Raw genomic sequence first — 19681 nt, 5'->3', positions numbered from 1 at the left:
GGTCAGACCAGATGCCTGCCCTCAGCCTGTTTGCCAGGCCTGTAATTGCACAGAACTATAGGGCATTCTCTCTGCATTGTCCCCTGGGAGGCTTCTGTTAGTGGCAGAGTGTGCAATCAGATCCGATGTCTGTCCCCCAACCCACTGCTGGGACTGCAGTCAAACTGGCGTGTGTGCTTATCTTTCCCTCTGTCCAGGGCAAGGTTCACTTTGGAGTGGGGCTGTTCACTGCGGGAGCTTCTTAAAGAATGAGAGATGTCAGACACCCATTTGGAAGGATTCTTGCCAAATGGGATGGATTTGATGGGGTAGATCTATGGGGCAGCGTGAAGTGTTGGCAAGGTATGTTGAGAGAGTTGGTGTTGTTTCCCACAGGTGTCCAGGTATCTAGGCCTGGTGGAAAGGAGGAAATGGCACCTGTCAGCCCTTCTCTTCTTGAAGATGTCTCCCAAGGATCTGTGCCCCTCCAGTGCACATCAGGATTAGTAAATAAATCTCCTTCCCATATACTCAAGGTGCTTTTCAAAATGCTGTTTCTATGTTGTATCTCAGAGGGGTTGTTTGTTATGCTGGCTCTTTTAGGGCAGGGACTATGTTTCCTACCACTCTCCAGCCCTCCCAGAACTAAGTCTGCTGATTTGTAACGTTCCCACTGTTAAGCCCCAGTGACTGTAAATTCTCATAAAGTTAAGTTCCTCTGGTTTTCAAAGCCAGATGTTATGGGGATTCAGCTTCCCAGTGCAGGTCCCCCATGTCTGGGGTGCCTGGTGTGGGGTCCGCTCCTGCCCCTCCTCTGTGCTTGTGTTGTCCTTCCCATTTGTGGTTAGTCTCTTGGGTTAGTTTGGTTCCCAACTGGGACTTTGTCCTTCCTACTATTTTTAATGTGGCCTCCTCTTTACCAGTAACTGTGAAGAGTCTGTTTTGTCAGTTTTCAGTTTATTTTCTGGGTTAGCTGCACTAATGTAGCTGTTGTCTCGGTGTATGCATGGGACAAAGTGATGTTAGAATCCTTCTACTCTGCCATCTCCCCAGATCCCCCTAAAAGTCTTCTTTACATGCCTCTAATGTCTGCTCTGCTTCCCATGTCCACTGTCACCACTAAGGTTTCCTACATCATGTCTACATTTTGGCAATACACTTCTAACTGATTTTCCAATAATTTCTTCTCCTCCCCAAACCATCACATACCCCGTTGTCAGAAAAATCATTTCGCTATATTACCTATAAGGAAAATTCCAAATATCTAGGTATGGCAGGAAAACACTTTGAGATATTAATTAACAGAAGTTACCCCACTCATTTTCCTCCTCCCCATTACAAAAAGGCAGTCCAGCCTTTGGCTCTCTTCTCCCTTAGTAGGGAAGTTTGTATTAACTGGTGCCTATAAGGCACTTCCTTAAAACCTGAGTTCCCTGAAGACTGAAGGTAGCTAAAAGAGAGAGGGTGATTGCTTCAGATTTGGAAAAGGACTTCAAGGTTACTGAGGTACAGAATAGAATGTGTCCTCCATGGCAACGGCCCCATAGGAGGCAAGACTTCAAAAGCAATGGTTTAGGGTACCTAAGTAGCTCAGTCATTAAGCATCTGCCTTTGGCTCAGGTCTTGATTCCAGGGTCCTGGGATCAAGCCCTGCATTGGCTCCCTGCTCAGTAGGGAACCTGCTTCTCCTTCTCCCTCTGTGGTTCCCCCTCTACTCTCTCTCTCTGTCAAATGAATAAATAAAATCTTAAAAAAAAAAAAAAAAGGCAGTAGCTTTAGGGACTATCTAGGAAGTGAGACCATGTTCACAGTTTTAGTTAAAGGTTCCTGTAAGCCACTGTGTCCAAAACAGCAAGGAGTGACAGGACTTGAAGGGGCTGTTATGGGTTCAGTAAATAAGAATGGTCAGCATCTTCAGACTGGAATAGATAATAGAGATTGGATGCCTTTCTTTTAGGATCCAGGTAAGCTTCCCAGATTCTGGTGTGATCCTGGAATGGGAAACAGCAAAACAATTACTGAAATGGGCTTTCCTGTGAGCTTGGTTTAAGAGCATGCTCAGAATGGGTTCTAATTTAGAACAAGAATCAACCCACTATTCTGCATCCAAGGCTCTGAAATCTGCATGCCTCATTCATTCACTCAACAAAAATATACTTTGTGTTTCTTAGGCTGCCTGAGAACACAAAGGCAAAATGGAACACTTTGTGTCCTCAAGTCACAACAGTGGGAGAAATAGCCAATTTCCCTCTGCTTTTCTCTTCTTTAAGGAAACCTTCCCATGATGCTCCTGATCTTGGTAGACACCTCTCATACACATTTTTAATAACATCTGTTAACTTTGTTAAGTGCTCCTAAGGAAAGGTAGTTTTACGTTTATTTGAGTGATTATTTAATTAATTATGTCAACTCCATAGACTATAAGTTCTATGAGGGCAAAGGCCATGTCAGTTTTTGAGCAATAAATGTTCAGAAGAAATGAAGGTCAAACTCAGATAGGTCTTCAAAAGTCAGGTCAGGATCTTAATCACTTGTCATTTAAAAGAGTTAGAAAAGGGATGCCTGGGTGGCTTAGTCGGTTAAGTGTCTGCCTTCGGCTCAGGTCATGATCCCAAGGTCCTGAGATGGAGTCTTGCATTGGACTGTGCTCAGTGAGGAGCCTGCTTCTCCCTCGGCCTTCCACTCCCTCTGCTCATGCTCTGTGTCTCTCTCTGTGTCTCAAAAAAAATAAAATCTTAAAAATAACAATAAAGTAAAATACTTAGAAAAGACCAAAAACAATGTGGAGGCTCACCTGACATGCGTTTTTAACCACAACTGGGGCAATCAGGCAGGGAACTGTTTAATGATGCCATTAAGAAATTGTAGCTGTGGCACAATAATATTCACTTTTTAACCAAATTAATTAACTTTAAAGATTTTTATTTATTTATTTGACAGAGAAAAAGAAAGCACAATCGAGGGGAGGAGCAGGCAGAGGGAGAAGCAGGCTCCCAACTGAGGCAGGGAGCTGAATGTGGGGCTCGATCCCAGGACCCGGGGATCATGACCTCAACCGAAGGCAGAGGTGTAACTGATTAAGCCACCCAGGTGCCCCTGCTAATTAACTTCAATACGATTATTTTTATTTTAATGGTAATAATAGCAAATACTTTTGAGAGCTTACTGTAGACCAGGCATTGTGCTTAGTATTGCTTACATTACCACTGTCATGTTCATGTATGAATATAGTTTGGATTACTTTCGTTTTGCAGTTAGGGATCCAGAGACGGACAGAGACTTTGTATAAGTTGCCTAAGGTAACACAAATGATAAATGAAGGGCTTGTGATGTAGAGATAGCAGCCTAACTCCAAAGTCATACTGTCAACCACCTGCTCTCCAGCCTGATGCTGATGAGCTCGAAGAGTCAGCCAGAGGGAGGTTTAAATACTGAAAGAATCTACACACGTGAAGTGATGAGTAACTAAGGAAATTCCATGGATGAGTGCAACTAAAATATAGAGCTATAGTTTCCATCAGGCAGTGATGGATACAGGAGAAAAGAAATGCTCAAAAGCAAAGGCATTCACAATACCAAAACCAGAGCCATAAAGCCAATCCAAGACTCAGTTGTTTCACAGCATGGATTGAATGTCTGTTCAGATACACCCAGAAGGTCTGGCACTGATCAGTAGGAATGCTTGTTAATCTTAGCATATAATTGTTCCTAGCTACCTTTCTTAATTTGTTTTAATTCTTTAAACTTTAATCCCGACGTTGTGGTTCTTTCAAAACACCCATCAGAATTTCTCAAGATACTCACTTTCCTTCTTCTAAATACAATATAGGTTTTCACTTTTGGGGGGTTGCCTAATTTTCCAATATGTTTCTCCAAGTGATCTTTTTCATTATTCCACAGCTGTTTCTGTTGGACAGTCTGGACTGCCCTCCCGTTGCTGATTAGTTGGTTAGAGGTCATCTGGAAGTTGTTTGGAACATCGCAGTGGCCATCCTCTGAACAGCCCTCTGGTGGGATCTCTAGAAAAATACACACCCTGTTCCAGAAAGCACATATTTTTAACTTATCAAGAGCATTCCCCAGTGCTTTTCTTCATCCAAAGACAGCTCCTACCACGTATCTGAATCAGGGCTCTTTCACTGATATTATGTGAGTGCATGTTAGCTGAAGCCAAAAGGTGACCCTGTCATTTTCTTTATGGTTTAATTCAAACTCCAAAAAAATTTTCCTTCCTTAACTCCGCCCACTTGGAATCTCTTCGTCTAGCTTGATAAATATCACATGGTGAGCTTGACAATTTAGCTCTCGTGTTTGCTCTGAATATTTCCTAGGTGATACACCTCTTGAGGACAGGAATTGTGTCTTCTGTTCCTTTCCTGTCTCCAGCTTTCTTATTACAGTTCTATTCTAAAGTATTCAGTGGAAACATGTGTAGTTGAAGTGAATGGAGCTGATTTTTTTTTAAGAGTTTATTTATTTATTATAATTTTTTTTTTAATTTTTTATAAACATATATTTTTATCCCCAGGGGTACAGGTCTGCGAATCGCCAGGTTTACACACTTCACAGCACTCACCATAGCACATACCCTCCCCAATATCCATAACCCCACCCCCCTCTCCCAACCCCCTCCCCCCATCAACCCTCAGTTTGTTTTGTGAGATTAAGAGTCACTTATGGTTTGTCTCCCTCCCAATCCCATCTTGTTTCATTTACTCTTCTCCTACCCCCTCAACCCCCCGTGTTTATTTATTTATTTGACAGAGATCACAAGTAGACAGAGAGGCAGGCAGAGCGTGAGAGGGAAGCAGGCTCCTCGCCAAGCAGAGAGCCCGACGTGGGGCCTGATCCCAGGACCCTGAGACCACGACCCAAGCTGAAGGCAGAGGCCCCAACCCACTCAGCCACCCAGGGGCCCCATGGAACTGATTTTTAAAATTGCAAGGGACAACCTTGCATCTGGATGGTTGTGTATAGCTCTGATACAGATGGACATCTCAAGACCCTGTTAGGTTCAGAACTCTAAAATCACTATTTCTCCCGTACACCTGAGCACTGATAGCCTCAAAGGGTTCAGAAAGCAGTTTTACCAGTACCACGCAGCCACCCAGATATTTTCTTTTATTCCTATGGAGGAGCTCTTGATAGTTTGGCCTCACATTAAAAATAGAGATTTTAAGGAAGTTCCTTGCTAAGTTGGAACTTTATTGTTCATCTTTATTTGTATAAAATGAAAACTTTCCCAGAATGTTCATTTAGAATCCAGAAAGACTTATTAAGTATGTATGTTTTAGTGTCAGAAAAATTAAATTCCAAAGAAAAGCATTCATTATGTAATATGGAAAAAGAACAACTCTAAAGACAAAAGTCAACTGTTTTTGAACGAATTATCCATTCATGTTGGGCTCCGTTTCCCTACTCTTCATTAAGAATTTATCAATTTCTTAGAAGGAAAACCTACTATACAGTGACGCTATATCAATATTTGATGTAATAGTGCCTGGAGCACTGGATTGACTTTCTTATTGTGAAAATGAGAAAGGAAATTAAGACTCAGCCCTATTTTATAATGGCAAGACACTCAGATAAATTACAATTTTGTTGTTGTTCTTTACATCCTAGGAGTGATAATGATCAGATTCTTTGTGTTCATTGATATGTTCTTGCTAGTTTCATTTTGTCAGACTTAAGTGCAATGTTTAATGTTATCGATCAGTCTGGAAAGTGCTAGGATGTCCTAACATTCCCATGATTATATCACTTGGCTCTAGCTTGTCCAAAAGAAAAAAAAAAAAAAAAAGAGAGAAAGTGGCTTGTTGTTGTTCTCCACTGGGTTTCTGAAATATCTGCTATTTTCCCTACATTCTCTGAGGGTGGTCCCTCATGTCTTACTATGCATAGCATATTAGCAAAATTCCCAACAAATTTTTGCTTTTATTTTCACATGTAGTATATTCAGTGAAAGTGTAATATATTCCTGACAGCTGGCTATCCTCTTGATATTTCTCTGCTGCTTGCCTCCCTACCTTTCAGAATAAGATATAATGATTCTGCTACTGTCTATGTATGGACTCTGGTATAACATTGAGTTCACACAAAAGTAGGGCATTCTATAAAGCAAGAACAGGAAAAGGACAGACGCTACCCAAAATGATTGAGGTATACGATTCAGGCCAAGGCCGTACCGTATTGTTTAAGGTAGTCAGGCAGGAGAAGTGGCGTCCTGACAGCATAGACATGAGAAAGCTGTTCTCATCAGGCAATCAGACCTGAAATGTCCTCATTTAACCATTGAGTCTGATTACAAATGATTCTAGATCAACTCCATGATACAAAAATTTCCAAAATTTTCTCCTCCAAAATCAGCCCTTAACATATCTCCGAAGGACATTTTCTCCAATGTTCACTATGGCATTTTCTCTTTAGCAGGTTTGTACTAAGTGAGTGAGACTTCTTTGTGGATTTGAATGTTCTCAGAACATATAAAATTAAGTGCCTAGAACAGTGCCTTGGTGAAAAAAACAGTTAGACCATTAAATGCATTTAGAGAATCCATCTAATAGTAGATCCATCTAATAATAGATTCTAACAGTTATATTAAAGCCAAAATATAGCTCCTATTCTTATAACTTTCAACCCTGGCATTTTGTTTTGCTTTAAGACCACTATATTCTGGATCGTGCATTACCATTTCCATCCAAATGAATCAGGACCAAGAAACAGCAGGAATCTCTTCACAGCAGGACAGCTCACCACAAAATGCATACATGATATCCCCATCCCTCATCTGTAGATGACTCTCTTGACCAGATTTCTGTGGTGAGTGGGGTTGAAGTCAGTTGGCCAGCTGCAGAATGGAGAATGCTTATTACTCAGCCCTATAGAAATAAGCTTCTGATGATATATTGTTTATCTAAGTAGATCATCACTTGTAACTGCATAATAATTATATATAGAGATACATATGTATATAGTTATAGTTATAGATAAATAAAGTAACTGCTTATATTAATATATATATAATATGAATGATCCTTGAATTGTGGGTAACAGTATGTTCAGGAGATGACTTTCTGGAACAATATGATCAGGAGTCAAACATTTTTCTTATGTATAGGAAATATGCATTTGTTCTTCCTTGGATAGCATCATCATCTTTGAGGTTTTCTCAGTTCCTGTAATTTGGATGGAGCAGCTTCAAGTGACCCAGGACTGGCCAACAAGATGATCACATCCCTGGGTTTGGTTTAGAGATGGGCTTATAATCCTGTCAGAGACTTGGTTCTCAGATAAAAGAGGAGCTTTGGGGAGAAAAACCTTCTAGCTGCTGGTAGCCATCTTGATTTCAGGAATGGAGAGATGGCATAAGAATGAAGCCAACACAATGGATGGTAGAGAGAACGAATGCTCTGATGGCATAGAATATACAGTGAGGTGAACCTCTAAACGATCTCTTTTGCCCAATCTACTTTAAATTGAAATTCTGGCACTTGAAACTGAGGCAGAACTGAATAATACATGGGTTTACTAATCAGGTAGGTCCAGGAAATGCTGCACACACTGTGTGTTAGTATTTCAGCAAGGAATCTGACAGTGTTTCTCAGGAAATCCTTGTGGATAACATGCAGAAATGTGGAATGGATGCAAGCACAGTCAGGTGACTCATCAATAATTAAAGAGTCATGTCCAAGAATGCTAATTCCATGTCAACCTGAAGGAAATTTTATAGTGGTGTGCCTCGGGGTTCTTCCCTGGCCCTGTCCTTTTTGACATATTTATCAAAGGTTTGGATGAGCACACCGATGGCCTTCCTATCAAATTCTACAGATGACAAGATGATTGGAGCACTAGATAGAATGTTAGATAACAGAGACAAGTCTCTAAAACTCTTCATAAGCTAGAGCATCAGAATGGCATTTTAAAAAGGACAAATGTAGACTCTTTGAATTAGATCCAAAAACTAATTATACGAATAACCGGGTAACACTAGAAGCTTAGTTAAGTGTAATTTCAAAATGGACCGGCAATGCGATACAGCTGTCTAAACAAATAAATAAGGAAATAAAGCTACATTAGATTGCATAAATAGGACACAGCAGTGATGGAGGCAGATGTCATATTGAACAAATCATGGTTAGGCTGGTAGGGCAGAAGCATATAGAGCCAAAGGAACTCAAGTTTTGCAAATACTTCTGTCTGAATATCTAATGATCTGCCCCAGTGTGCTGAATCAGGGAAGCAGAAAGGATACAAATTACCAATGGGAACATTGATCGCCCTTTTACTGCTTCTACTTGTTATTTGGATATTCTGTTTTTCCCTTCCCAAAAAGGAAGGGTTGGGTGTTTATCTCTGAGAGATATGTTATGCTACCTAATAAAGTAGGCAAGGAGGATAGGGAGAAGGAGAGACAGGAAAGCCAATAGGCACATGCTGAGAAAGAGTTTGGGGGTGTTTAAAGATAGCACTTTTTCTTCCAGAGCACTTTTAAGGTGTAAGAGAATAGAGAGAAAAGAAGGAAGGGGACATAATTTGGATTATGGTAACCACTCAAATACATATAAAACCAAAATACATCTTTACGTAATTACCCAGCTCTTGGTATGGGTCCCTGGCTCTCTAAGTATTATTAGGACTCTTCATATATTTCCTTCTCAGCCAGGTCCTGCCACTTCCCCATTTCCTACCACAGCCATATAAAAGGCTCATGGGAAAACCTTCTCTCTCTCTCTCTCTCTCTCTCTCTCTCTCTCTCTATATATATATATATATACATTTTTTTAACCTACTACATTCTTTTTTTTTTTTTTTAAGATTTTATTTATTTATTTGACAGAAAAAGACACAGTGGGAGAGGGAACACAAGCAGCCGGAGTGGGAGAGGGAGAAGCAGGTTTCCTATTGAGTGGGAAGCCCAATGTGGGGTTTGATCCCAGGACCCTGGGTCCATGACCTCAGCTGAATGCGGAGGCTTAATGACTGAGCCACCCAGGCGCCCCTTAACCTACCACATTCTTAACCAGGAATATATGATAGTAGATTTCATGCCACAATATGACTGGGTCTGGAAGTAGACAAGGCTAATTTCTTCAAAAGCTACAATCAACATGGCACTGCAGGTTTTGGCCAGTACAATCAGAGAATAAATTTAAAAAATTTGGAAGGGAGAAGACAAAATTGCCATTGCTTGTAGATTAAATAATAATTTACATAAAATATAAGAGAAGTTACAAATTATGAAAATTAATAAGGGAGTTCAAGGTCTGCAAAGTTGAGAAATAAAAATAGCATTAAACAAAGACAAATAGCATTGCTTTATACCAGCAATAATCAATTAGAAAATAAAATATTTACAATAACTCAAATACTAAAAATTATGAGCTGGCCTAAGAAACGTCATTATAGAGAAAATTTTAAATTTAAAAGAAGAGAGCAGATTTGAAGAAATGGAAAGTCACACATATAAATGGTTTTACAATTTAAAGATATAGATTTCCACTAACTGATTTACAAATTCAATGCAATTACAATAAAAATTTCAGCAGAACGTTTTGGGAAAACTAGATAAAACTCCTTCTTAAATTACTATGGAACAATAAAGGACCATAAACAACTAAGACAATTTTGAAAAAGAAGAACAAATAAGGAGTTTGACCTTAGCAGATACTAAGAAATACTATAGATATTAAGAAGAACTATAATAATTAAAATAATATACTTCTGGTCAAAGAAAAAATGACAAATAAATAACAGAGTTATGAAACATACCCTGTATGAGAACTCTTGGGACCTTAGGGTAGAAAAAGATACTTTAAAATAGACCCTCAAGGGGCACCTGGGTGGCTCAGTTGGTTAAGCCACTGCCATCAGTTCGGGTCATGATCTGAGGGTCCTGGGATCAAGTCCCGCATTGGGCTCCCTGCTTGGTGGGGAGTCTGCTTCTCCCTCTGACCTCTTCCCTCTCATGTTCTCATTCTCTCTCTCTCTCTCAAATAAATAAATGAAATCTTTAAAAAAAAAAAAAACCCTCAAAGTATAATCCCTAAAAGGAATTAAGGATGGAGTTTGGCTATATCAAAACAATTCAAAGTTCCTATTGAATAGGGGAAACTATATACAATACTAAGAAGTGACTGATAGGGGCGCCTGGGTGGGTCAGTCATTAAGCATCTGCCTTTGGCTCAGGTTGTGGTCCCAGGGTCCTGGGATTGAGCACTGCATTAGGCTCCCTGCTCAGTGGGAAACCTGCTTCTCCCTCTCTCACTCCCCCTGCTTGTGTTCCCTCTCTCGCTGTGTTTCTCTCTGTCAAATAAATAATCTTTAAAAAAAAAAAAGTGACTCATATACTGGAAGATCTTTACAACATTTCTAACAGACAAACCATTAATTTCTAGAATATATAAGGAATTTTTAACAATCAGCAAGGAAAAGACAACCGAACAGAAAAATGGGTAGAAGGTATGAATAGGCAATTCACTGAAAATCTAATCAAGAAAAATTTGAAGAGATGTTTAATCTCACTTATAATAAAAAATGTTAACTAAGGGGTGCCTGGGTGGCTCAGTGAGTTAAAGACTTTGCCTTCAGCTCCAGTCATGATCTTGGTGTCCTGGGATCGAGCCCCGCATCGGGCTCTCTGCTCAGCAGAAAGCCTGCTTCCTCCTCTCTCTCTGCCTGCCTCTCTGCCTACTTGTGATCTCTGTCTTTCAGGTAAATAAATAACATCTTTGAAAAAAAATATTAAGACTATCAGGAGCTATCAGTTGATACTATTCATATTGACAAAATTTAAGCATTGAATATATCAACTACTAGCAAAAATATGGGGAAATAGGAACCCTCTTGCAAACCAGGTAGGAGCCTAAGCTGGTGTGATCATTTTGGATTACAATTTGGCAGGATTGAGTGATACTAAGTATGTGTATACCTTGTGATTCAGGAACTCCACTCCTGGTACAACGATGTATAGGGAATGCAAGGAGGTGCAGGGAGGACACTGCATGATTGTTCTTGGTGGTAGGAGTTGGAGGCAACTTATATGTCCCTCACTAGGGGAAGAGTATGATAGAGCATTTGCCTAAGATAGGAAAAAAATGCAGTAACCAAAAGAAAATGAATTAGATCTTCATATAGTAGCATGGCTGGATCTCACAATGGCATATACATACAATGGAGTACTCTTCAGCCTTTAAAAAAAAGAAAATTCTGCAATGTGTGACAACATGGATAAACCTGGAGGACATTATGCTAAGTGAAATAAGCCAGTCATAGACAAATGTTGCATGATCCCACTTATATGAGATATCTAAAATAGATTCACAGAATCAAAGAGTAGAATGGTGGTTGTGGGACTGGGGGAAGAGAAAAATGGAGAGCTATTAACCAACAGGCATAAAGTTTTAGTTAAGCAAGATGAGTAAACTTTAGAGATCTAGGTACAATGCTGTACCTATAGTTAACAATAAGGTATTAAACACTTAATTTGTTAAGAAGGTAGATCTCACATAAATGTTCTTACCATAGTAAAATAAGTGAAATAAATGAGGTTTATAGCAAAATAACAGTTGTGCAAATTTCTAAAAAATGATTCCACGCATACCAAATATTTTTACAGCTACACATATATACACATGAACAAAGATATAACATTATAAAGGAAGTTTCCACATTGCAAACAAAAGAATGGGGATCTATGAAAGGATAGGAAATGGGATCAGAAATAAGGATGAAAGAAAAGAATAAATTAAAAGGAAGGAACTTGCATGGACCAATTAAGTGCTAAGAACTAAAGAGCATGATTAACTCAATTCTGTATAGGCAAAGACCCCAAAAAAGGGAAAGTGGGGGGAAAAAAACTACTTAAAGATACCAACTTAGGATCTCCTCCGTAAAACATTTAAATGAGGTTTCATTATCCAGAATTCAGGCAATAGCTGCTTTTAAATGATCTATGAAGGAAGTAGCCTTTTGCTCCTGAGGTCCTAAGGTTCAAACTGTCTACACATCAAAAGAAATCAACTTAATTTATAAATTATGCTTTCTCTCTTCCTTTCATATGTCCATTAATCTGGTTATATCCTAAAGCATAATCATTTTATGGTGCCATAATATATAAAGCATTTTCATGTGAACTATACCCTTTTTGGAACTATACCACTTGATTTTCACAAAAATATGTAAAGGTATTATCAAAGGTGAGTTAGGTGTTATTATTATTATTGGTTTCTCCTTTTATAGATTGTGAGCACTCCCATTTTGCCCAAGTCACGTTAGAGGAAAGAACCAGAACCAGGAATTGAATTCAGATCATGTGACATAAAAATCTCATGCTCTGTTCACTGAATACATTCCCCAGAGGTGAATGAGCCCAATACACTATTTTCCTCAATCATGGACATCTCCAGGAGGAAGGAAATATTACAAAATGAGGAAACTGTAGCTCAGAAGCTTTAACCAAAGTCTGACATTGACAACTGCAGGCCCCAAGACTCAAATTCTGATTCTGCGCCTTACTCAGCAAAAGGCCATCACTGAAACGGCGTCAGACCAAAGGTCTCTACAAAATGGGCTTCTTAAAAATACAAAAGCAAATGTTTAAAAATTTACTAGCAGCTCTGAGTCGTTTTGAGGGCCCAGTAAGCCCTCCAGAGGCTCCCGCAGTCTCTCAAACTGGGCTTCAGCTTGCAAGGAAATGCTTCAAGCAGTGGACTGCTGGCACCAGAGTCACCTCCCAGCCTGTCTGTACAAGGCCACCCAGCTCTCTGCTCTGAGAGCCAGAAATCAGGGATGATATTTCCCTTGCATCGTGATTGGGCACATTTAATGGACAGGCAGGACTTTAGACAGAATGTGTGCTTGTTCCTTTATATTTACAACATCCCTGATGGGGTCAGTGAAAATTCCCAAATAGTTACTAACTCCTTAAACAGGGTTGGAAGGTCTGTAACCAAACTCAGGAACTGTGGTTCTCATCCCTAGCTAGGCAATAGAATCACCTGAGGAATTTACAAAAACACTGATGCCTTTACCCGGTAGACCAGTTAAATAAGAATCTCTTGAGCGTAGAACCCATGTATCAGAACCTTGTTTAAAATCTCCCTAGATGGTGATGAATACGTTCTGTAATTAGATAGTGGCGATGATTGGATAACCTGGGCTAAGAACCACTATGAGATGTGAGAGTGCTTTCTAACCTGGGCTGCCCCTTGGAATCTGCTGGGGAGCTTTAAAAAATACAGAAGTCTAGTCATGACCGCCATAGATTCTGATGTTACTGGTCTGGGCATCAAGAGTTTTAAAACCTCTCCAGGTGATAATAATGTGTAGCCAGTTTGAGATCACTGGTCTGGAATGGTGACCTTTAACCTGGGTTCCCCAGAGGAGCACCTGGGAACTTATGAGAAAGGCAAGTTCTTAGTCCCACACTAGACCTACTGAATCAGAAACTCTGGGGTTAGGTCCAGGAATCTATGTTTTAATAAGCCCTCCAGATGATTCTGATGCCAGCTGCAGTTTGAGAACTCCTGTTTTAGCTCTCAAGGAAATTGCATTCCAGTCCAGCTATCCTTGAACTTCCCTAATCCCTAAACATTTGTGTTCCAGATGTAGAAAACGTTTTCATACCTAGCACCATGGTAGACAACAGTGACTGAAGGTCTAGATGGAAAGTGACCCACTTGGAACCAATTAGTGAGGAGGAAACTATGTAAGACACAGGGTTATAAGGTTTCTCTTATATAAAAGCATGTTAGTTTCAGCCTAACTGAAGTGAGTTGAGGTTAGGAGCAGGAGGATCTGAACATGCTAGACCCAGCTTGGGGAGGGAGGGAGGGAGAAAGGGAAGGAAAGAAAGAGTTTGCTGCCTGCTGGGGGAGGAGGTACTAACCTGGGGGTTGAGGCTGGTAGAACAAGGAGGTCTTTTGGAGGCGGAGGTCAGTGGAGGCTTTGATCAACGTAGCAGCTTCATTTGTGACCACAGTAACTACCACTTCCGAGATGGAGGTGGTAATTTCATAGGCAATGGTGGCCACAGAGGAGGATTTGGACAAGGAGATGGCCGCAGAGGCTTTAACAGAGGCCAAGACCAAGGACCTCCAGAACATGTAGCTATATTAGGGGAGTTCCTGTATCCCTGTGAAGATGACATAGTTTGTAAATGTCCTACAGGCGAAAACGTCAATGCTGCAATTTATTTAGAGAACAAAGAACAAATTAGTAAAGTGAGCAAAATATTTGGACAACTTAGAGATGTTTGTTTTTCCATTAAATTGTCAGCAAATATGAAGGCATTTTCCTTTTAAAAAAACTGCAGAAGTTTTATATAGACCCTTAGAAACTGCTACCACTACAGAGGTTTTTACCTTGACCTCCAGGTGGGAAGTGGCCTCCAAGAGGAGGTGGCAGGAAGAGGAGTAGGAGGTGGCTGAAGTGAAAGAGGTGGTGGTTTTAGAGATGGCAAGAGAAGGTCGAAGTGGAGGTTTCAGAGGAGGAAGTGGAGGTGGTGGTTTCAGAGGGAAACGACATGAAGTATAACCGTTGACAGAGAAACCTCCTTCATGATCTACTTCTATAGATCAGAAATTTGTTTCTTGAGCAAGTCTTGAAGAACTGGTCACTTTATGAGTAGAACGATAATGTCCATACCATACAAAAGTGTGTGCAAGAAAATAGGCAATTTTGCTCTAAGAGGGTATGAATGTTTTGTTTTGTTTTTTTTTTTTAAGATTTTATTTATCTATTTGGCAGACAGAGATCAGAAGTAGGCAGAGAGGCAGGCAGAGAGAGAGGAGGAAGCAGGCTCCCCGCCAAGCAGAGAGCCCGGTGTGGGGCTCGATCCCAAGACACCGGGATCATGACCTGAGCCGAAGGCAGAGGCTTTAACCCACTGAGCCACCCAGGCGCTCCGAACGAATGCTTGGAACTCTGTGGGTGCTTAATAAATGGCCAGTTTTCATTTGAAGCATTAAAAAAGAGAATGTTAATTTCAGTTCTCACACCAAATCCTTGAAGTTAGAATTACAAAACACTACCTACACAGTCTGTTATTCATGTATTTTGAAACTCAAAATACATTGTGTAACCTCAAATCCTTTCTTGTTCTTGGGCTTTTTAATCCAGTGACTCCTGGGGCTCCTGGGTGGTACAGTCGGTTAAGCCTCCAACTCTCAAAAACAACAACAACAAAAAGGGCCCTGGACTCTTCGTTTCAGCTCAGGTCCTGATCTCAGCGTCATGAGACTGAGCCTGCAGTCACCTCAGCCCTGGCAGAGTCTGCCTAAGACTCTCTCTCCCTCTTCCTTTGCCCCTTCACCCACTCTAATAAATAAATAAATAAGTCTTCAAGCCAGTGATTTTCTTTTTTCTTGGTTCTGCTCAATAAATGACTCTTCTTTCCACCTTCTGCAGTCATTTGAGAACGTTGTTGGAAAAGATTTGACATTCTAGAAAATACATGGTTTAGAGTTTTGTTTTCTAAGTTTGTAATGAAAAACCTAGATTTAAATCTGTATTAAAGATTTTGAGATAGGGGCGCCTGGGTGGCTCAGCAGGTTAAGCCTCTGCCTTCGGCCAGGGTTATGATCTCAGGGTCCTGGGATCGAGCCCCACATCAGGCTCTCTGCTCAGCCAGAAGCCCGCTTCCCCCCTCTCTCTCTGCCTGCCTCTCTGCCTACTTGTGATCTCTCTCTGTCAAATAAATTAAAAAAAAAAAAAAAAAAGATTTTGAGATAAACTTTTTTCTACCTGCCTGCCCCCAGGTGTGAAATGTTACTGCATCATTAATTATAGACTCTTAATGAAGCAGATTTCCCTAGATTTTCAGCATTTGTGGCAACCTCTTAACAATATTGATCTAAAATCAGTCTTTGAAGAAATGGCTACATTATTTGTCTTATGTTAGGCCACTTTGATATAACGAGGTTGCTAATAATTTATCCCCCTAACACTAATTACTCCCAAATTACAAATAGAAGACTCAGAACCTATTGTGAAGTCTAGTTTATTTGAGAGCATTACAAACACACACACCCTCCTCCAGGCTCATTAACAGAGGGATGACACAGCAATATTTCTGGGGACTGAATTTTGACCACCCTTTCATCTGAATAGAGAGATAAGTTGCAAATCTAAGACTTACGTCCTTGAAATTGTGCCTTTAATTTGGCTTCCAAAGTCTGTCAGCATCAGAATATAGTTTTGTATACCTCTGTCTACCTCTTACCCTCCCAACTAAGAAATCTTCAACTCATACTGCTAGACATATGCCTCAACCCTTGAGCCTTATCCCATTCCCAGTGGGGCCTTGCCCTGGTACGCCATCACCATGGTGACATTCAGCCATCCCTCAGGAGACCTGAGCAGGTGAGTCAATGCATGGAGCTCATTATCCCACAGAGCCAGAGAAGAGAGTAATGCATAGAAGAGTAGTTGGAAATCATGGCAGATAAGTAAGACAGTTATTAGGACCATTTATGGTAATTCTTTAGATGATACACAATTAAGTAAAATCAGAAAAGAATGAGGTTGGAAATAATTGGAAATAAGGTCAGTGAATTGGATATGAGGGAAATATTCTCTAGTGAAGAATGAATCTTGAAACATCGGATAGTCATTTCTATAAACTTATTGGGAGTTACTTTCAAAAAATCATACATGAAAAAATTCTCAGTGAGTTGGTAGGATCTTTCTGCCTTGGAGAGCCTGGAAAGTCCTTTTAAATGTGTCTCTCTCACTAGTTTTCAGGACTCTCTACGTCTTGCAAATAGATTTCTATTCATTCTCCACGGAGTTCATTGTCCAAATATTATTAATAACATTTTTTAGAATTTATAATCACACATAGTGACCGATCCATTATTGTTCACTCATAACATATCAATAAACTCCCAAAGTAGATAATTATATCATTATGCAACATGATCTCTGAATATAACAGGTGTGGGTAGAAGGGGGCACAGACGAGATGACAGCAAAAGGTCTGCTCGGGGATGAACTCTTTTAAAAAAATTGACTAGTTTTTCATAAACATTACCACCTGAAGATAATCAGAAAATATACCTGATAGCATATACTTTGTTTTTCTTCTGGGGCTTGAATTACTCCTTCTGTGATAATTTTTTTAAAAATTCACATGAAAAAAGATTTCATTATATAACCAATCTAAACACAATGTATTTTTTGTTAGCTTTAAAGTGAAATTACATATAGTTTTATACTCATGATAGCCTAAATAAAAGAGATTAATAAAATAATTGTTAGCATATATTCTTTTTAGAGCCTCAGTAGAAATGCCAAGAAGCTAGTTTTAAGACAGTTAATAAAATATTTTTCTCTCTAAAAATCATGGAGGATTATATAAAAATATGAAATGGAAATCTTTTAAATTATAATGGAAGAAGGGGTATATTAACTCTCAAGTAGCATAAGAAGAGAATTTCTTTGTATTTCTGCTATGAAAAGAACTATTGCCTCAAGGCTCAAAAAATAAGAGACCTCGTGATGTTAATGATTCCAAAAGCAATTGAATGAAACTGTCTCTTTGTAGTTTTCACAGATAGTCCAATGTGTAGGGAAGAGCTAAATGTGAGTATAAAAACTGGTATGTTTTCTGAAACTACTTTTTTAAATTAATAAACTTTGTTTTTTTAGAGCAGTTTTAGTTTCACAGCAAAACTGAGCAGAAAAGTAGAGTTCCGGGATACATTTCGCATGCTGCCCCACGCCACAAGACCGCCCCTACTTTTGACTTCCTCTACTAGCGTAGAACATTCATTAGCGTTGGTGGAATTACACTGACACTTACACTGTACTACCTAAAGCCCATAGTTTACATTAGGGTTCATTCTTGGTGATGTACATTCTATGGGTTTGAACAGTGTATTATGACACGGGTCCATTTTAGTACCATACAGGGTAATTTCACTGCCCTCAAGATCCTCTGTTCTTGGCCAATTAATCCTCCCTCCTCCTTAACCCCTAAAACTACTGATCTTTTTACTGTCTCCATAGTTTTATTGCCTTTTTCACAATGTCAGTCACATCGTTGAGACACATAGTAGGTCGTCTTTTCAGATTGGCATCTTTCACTTAGTAATAGACTTTTAGGATCCATTCATGTCTTCTTGTGGCTTGACAGCTTATTTTTATTGTGAATAATTAATATTCACTTGTCTGGATGTATCACAGTTTACTTATTCATTTGCTTAGTGACAGATATCATGAATGCTTCCAGGTTTTGATGATTCTGAAGAAAGCTGCTATCAACATTCACATGCAAGTTTTTGCATGAATATAAGTTTTCAGTTCATTTGGATAAATACCAAGGAGAGTAATTGCTGGATAATACGGTAAAATATGTTTAGTTTTGTAAGAAACCACCAAATTGTCTTCCAAACTGACTGTACCATTTTGCATTCCTGCCAGCAATGAGTGAGATTTCCTATTGCTTCCATGTCCTTGTCAACATTTGGTGCTGCCCGTGTTGCAGATTTTGGCTGTTCTGTAAGTGTGTAGTGGTATGTCATTATTTTATTTTGAATTGTTCCTGATCTTAGTGGGAAAGCTTTGAGTTTCACACCATTAAATATGATGTTAGCTATAGATTTTTTAGAAGATATTCCTTACCAAGTAGAAGAAGTTCCTCCTTTAGTCCTAGTTTGCTGAGAATTTTTATCATGTGTGAGTATTAGATTTTGTCAAATGCCTTTTTCTGCATCTGATAGTATGATCCTGTGATTTTTCTTCTTTAACCTGTTGATGTAATGATTACATCAATTGATTTTTGAATGTTGGATGAAACTTAGTATACCTGATATGCTAATCCCACTTGAGGATGGTGTATAATTCTTTTTATACATTATTGAATTTGATTTTCTTGAAGATTTTTACATTTATATTCATGATATTGGTCTGTAGTTTTCTTGGAATAGTTTTGTCTGATTTTGGTATTAGGGTAATGCCGGCCTCATAGAATAAGTTAGGAAGTATTCTGTCCATTTTTATCTTTTGGAAGAAATTATAAGTAATTAGTATATTTACCAACAAATGCATCTGGTCCTGGTGACTTCTGTTTTGAAAGGTTAATTTTTCAATTTCCTTAATTATCTAAAAGATAGTCTATTTCTGTTTATACTGGTTTTGGTAGATTGTGTCTTTCAAGAAATAGAGTGGCCAAATTTATGACCATAGAGTTGTTCACAATATTTCTCAATTATCCTTCTAGTATCCATAGGATCTATAATGATGTCCCCTCTTTCATTTCAGGTATTAGTTATTCGTGTCTTCTCTCTTTTCTTCTTAGCATGGTTACAGGCTTATAAATTTTGATACCTTTTCAAGAACCAGCTTTTGGCTTTGTGGATTTTCTCTACTAATTTTTAGTTTTCAATTTCATTGATTTCTGTTCTAATTCCTTTTTCTTTTGCTTACTTTGGATTTAATTTGCTCTGTTTTCTAGTTTCTAAGATGGAAACTTAGGTTGTAGGGTTCAAATCTTCCTTCCTTTCTAATACATGTATTTGATGCCAGATTTCCCCCTTAACACTGCTTTCATTGTTCCCACAAATTTTGATAACTTATATTTCATTTCTATTTAGCTAAAAATATTTTAAAATTTATCTCGAGATTTCTTCTTTGATGTCTATGTAACATATGTTACATAGTTTAATCTCCAAATCCCTTGAATTTTCCAATTACCGTTCTGTTA

The 19681-nt window shown here is 39.1% G+C and overlaps 1 pseudogene; it reads left to right on the top strand.

Annotated features, from left to right (window-relative positions):
• Positions 1-316: 316 nt before the first annotated feature.
• Positions 317-14511, top strand: LOC125101206 (H/ACA ribonucleoprotein complex subunit 1-like; annotated as a pseudogene).
• Positions 14512-19681: the final 5170 nt, after the last annotated feature.

The sequence above is a fragment of the Lutra lutra genome, chromosome 5, assembly GCF_902655055.1.
Source record: "Lutra lutra chromosome 5, mLutLut1.2, whole genome shotgun sequence".
Taxonomy (NCBI): domain Eukaryota; kingdom Metazoa; phylum Chordata; class Mammalia; order Carnivora; family Mustelidae; genus Lutra; species Lutra lutra.
This window is presented reverse-complemented; position numbering and strand designations above follow the sequence as displayed.